The sequence below is a fragment of the Prunus persica genome, chromosome G4, assembly GCF_000346465.2.
Source record: "Prunus persica cultivar Lovell chromosome G4, Prunus_persica_NCBIv2, whole genome shotgun sequence".
In the NCBI taxonomy this organism is placed as follows: Eukaryota; Viridiplantae; Streptophyta; class Magnoliopsida; order Rosales; family Rosaceae; genus Prunus; species Prunus persica.
The window spans coordinates 19,154,788-19,159,060 of NC_034012.1; the positions used below are offsets into that span (position 1 = coordinate 19,154,788).

Genomic DNA, 4,273 nt, shown 5'->3' on the forward strand with positions numbered 1-4,273 from the left:
CCTTCTTCCTCTTCCTTCTTCTCTCCACCCGTCAAACCCTAAATCCAAACCCAGCATCCCCACCACCCATCCTTCTTCCTCTTCCTTCTTCTCTCCACCCGTCAAACCCTAAATCCAAACCCAGCATCTCCACCACCCATCCTTCTTCTTCCTCCTCCTCCTTCTCTTCCAATATCCCTACCTTCGTTCCCAACACCCATTTCTCCTTCAGATACCCACACTCATCTCCACCCTTCAACTTCACCTCCCTAACCCGCCATAGCTCTTGAAATTGTACCGCCACCACCACCGTCATTTGAGAATCCATCTACCCCAGAAGTATCACAATCGTCATAGCTCTTGAAATTGTTATGTGGATTGTTCGCAGATTGGTCATACCCTTTAAATGAATCGTTTTGGTCGGTCCCGGACTCTCGTAATCTGTAAAACCCGACCTGATTATGTTCGGGTCTTCGACGTAGCTGCTGAACTCAGTATGGTTGGCACTGCCATTTTTTCACAGCTAACGAACTTTTTAGGCATGGCTTCTTCAGCGACGATCTAGATTTCGAGGGGTTAGAGTTTTAGAGGGAGGCGGCTGGGGGCAGGGATGGTTTCAGATCTGGGGTGCGATGGGTTGGAGAACGAGGAAAGTTGGGAGCAGTGGTTGTGAGGCGATCCGGGTTGTTTGCAGGCAGTGGTTGTGAGGTGGTCTGGTTGTTTGTAGGCTGCGGTTGTGCGGTGGTCTCGGTTGTTTGCAGGGGATGGTTGTGAGGTGGTCTGGGTTGAAAGAGAGGAGAGGGTTTGGTGGTGGAGATGGTTACGACTTGGGGGGTTTGGTTGGAATGTTATTTATTTTTTTTTTTTTGGAAAGGTTTTTTAATTATGTTATGTTTTTTTTTTGGATTTAAATAATTGATTTTAATTAACTTTAAAAATAAAGAATTTTTTAATATTATTTGTCACATATTTTATTACACCTATGCTAAAAAGGTGAACTCCGCATTTGTCACGTCATCACTTAACAGAAGACCAAGCGGTCAAATTGACAGAACCTGTAAATTAGTCGAATTTTAAAATATTATGGCATAAATTGACAAAATTAAAACCACATAGCCCAAACCTTAAAGGGATAAAATAATATTAGCCCTATTTATATTTTTACATCTCCAATCTTACAATTCTAGCAACGTCCACACTGACCAAGGCCTGTATAGATCCTGTGAGCAGAAGTGTTTCTGCTGCATAGACAAACACGAGACTTGGGAAGACATCAATTTCAAATACAGAGACTTTGACTGTAGAAGGGGCGCATAGAATTTCCACGAGCACCAACCGACAAGAATCAATTGATGTGTCCCACCCAGAAAAAAACGATGCACGTGCTTCATGATTCAGGAAAGCCAGCGCCTGAAAAGTTAGACCACCTACTAACTAATCTGATGGCGTTGAGTAAAATCATAAATGATGTTGCCCAAGGGAAGCTTCCCAATGAGTTTGTTCCATGCTCAGTTAGGTCAGTCGACTAATACAATATATTTCTTCTTTTACATTTGAGTTTGATTATATTCTTTCGTAAATTAGAGTAATTTAGAATACCATTTTATAAAAAAATAAAAAATTATTCATGAGCCCCAACCATGGAATTTATCAAGTTAATTTCTCCATCCAAGACTTGAGACTTCGACACCTGTGAACAACAAATATTATAAATAAATAAATAAATAAATTATTATCCCAGAAATATTCACGTCCTTAAGCTAAAGCTACCATTCATATTTCTTGTGTGCATTTTTTTTTTCTTAGGATAAAATACATATAATCTCAAACCACTATAGAAAGCTTAAGCCTAAAGCTACTGTTCATATTTCTTGTGTCCTTTTATTTTCTTAATAAAAATTTCTTAGGAGAAAATGCCTATAACCACTTTAAAAAGTAGCATGTAAAAGCTTCATTTTGCAAAGCCATCAGTTTTCTCTCAAAGCAAGTGATAGTAAAAGTAAAATATCGCATAATCCCAGTCTTAGTGAAATGGGCTCCCGATCACCTCCTAAGCTTCCTACCATCAATTTTTCCATTGAAGACTTGAAGCCTGGCTCAAGTTCTTGGCTGTCCACCTCCAAACAAGCACTACTACAAAAAAGCAAAAAGACGACGGTAAATCACCGTCGTGTATTTGGTTTTTCAATGGTCGTGGAATCCACCGTCATCTTTTCCCTCATAAACCACGACGCTAAATAACCGTCGTTGTTAAACTATACAACGTCATCAAAAAATACAAAACGACGTCTTTGTACTGCAAAAAGATCTAAAAAAAGCAATCGAGGATGATAATAGACGACCAATTCTCTAACACGACCGTCGTTAAAAAGGGAAAATATGACACATATTAAGAGAACAAGGCCGCAAGATAGACATACAACGACGACAATAAAACTAAGCCGACGTTAAATATAATTTTCACGACAATAAAAAATATGACGTCTTTAAATACATTAGAAGACGACGTTATTGATACCTACTACGTCGCACATATAAACACAACCGTCGTACAATTAATTTTCCACTTCGATTTTTCGATAAAAGATGACGTGGAAATAGTTGTCAGTGTCATTATTTACGACGTATGTGTTTCTATAGTAGACGTTGAAAAACTAAACAACGTCAGTTACAAATATATGAGAGTCGTATTAAAAAATTTATACGTCCTATTTTCAGAAACAAACAACGACGATAAATATTAGACGTTGTTAAATACAACAACGTCGGAAAACAATAAAAACAGACGTGTTTAGTCTGCTAAAGTTCTAGAAAATAGTCGAGGATGAGAATAGACGACCAACTCAAAAAAATCACCGTCGTTAAAAAAGAAAAATATGACACATATTAAAAGAACAAGGCCGCAAGATATACATACAACGACGACAACTAAAATACTACGCCGTTAAATACAATTTACACGACAAGAAAAAATATGACGTCTTTAAATACATGAGAAGACGACGTTATTGAAATCTACAACGTCTCTTATTTACAAAAAACCGTCGTGAAATAAATTTTCCACTTCGATTTTTCTAAAAAAGATGACGTGGAAATAGTTGTCAGTGTCATTATTTACGACGTATACATTTATATAGTCGACGTTGTATTTATATGTATTCATTACTCACGACGCACTTAATAATATAAACGACGTTGAAATTCTAAACAACGTCGGTTCCAAATAAATGAGAGCCGTATTACAGAACATATAGACGGCGTAGATTATGATGGGAGCCGTATTACAAATAACGTCGTTTAATTGTTATTAGACGGCGGTTATAATGAATTTCCGTCGGAATTAATTTCGTTCCTCTTCGTTTATAAAAGAACTTGCGACGTGGAAAATGTATGATGACGTCGTATTTTTTAACGTTCAGATTATATATCTCGTTTTTTAGACGTCGGTATTATGGGATTGGAGTCGTGTTATTTTGAATTACATGGCGGTTCTTTATCCTTCACCGACGTGATATCCTGAATAATTGCTTCACAATAGCGTCGTGGTTCTTCATTGTTACGTTGCTTTAAGACGTCGGTAAATATGCTGAATAACTGATTCACAATAACGTCGTGTTTTATTTGAACGTAGAAAGTGAAGAAATCACATTACAATATATTACAAAATTAATGTCATACACTGCCAATTACATAAGCATCATTCAATCCATATATCTTCACACCCATCTCGAATATTTTGACCGCCTAACTCACCTACCAGTTCATCAAATGTGTCAACATTTGGCATCCCTCTAGTAAATGGCTCACACTCAATTATCACATCACCTAATACTTCATCACCAATAACATCATTATATTCTCTACTAGGCATTGATAACACTACCGACCAACCACGATGCATCGGGTCGTCAACAAAAAATATTTGTTTGACTTGAGAAGCCAAAACAAATTGGTCATTCCTATGTCCAATTTTACTCAAATCTACAAGGGTAAATCCAAGTTCGTCGACTACAAGACCAGAACTATCTATCCAATCACACCTAAAGACTGGGATTGTAAACTTTTGGTAGTCAAGGTCCCAAATTTCTTGAATGACACCATAGAAACCCATATTTGAGAGAATTGGGTTTTTATCCTTGGCACTAGCAACTTGCATGGTATGTGCAAGTAAATAAACTCCACTATTTTGAGTTGTCCGCACATCATCTTGTGCCTTGATATTGAATTTAATACCTTTAATAAGATAGCTCCTATATAATGGCACTGACATGTTTGGACCAGCTGCTAGCCACCT

At 37.4% G+C, this 4,273-nt stretch overlaps 1 pseudogene; it reads left to right on the forward strand.

Moving 5' to 3' along the window:
- The window catches only part of LOC18780850, a 15,182-nt pseudogene continuing 12,919 nt past the window's right edge, over nt 2,011–4,273 (forward strand).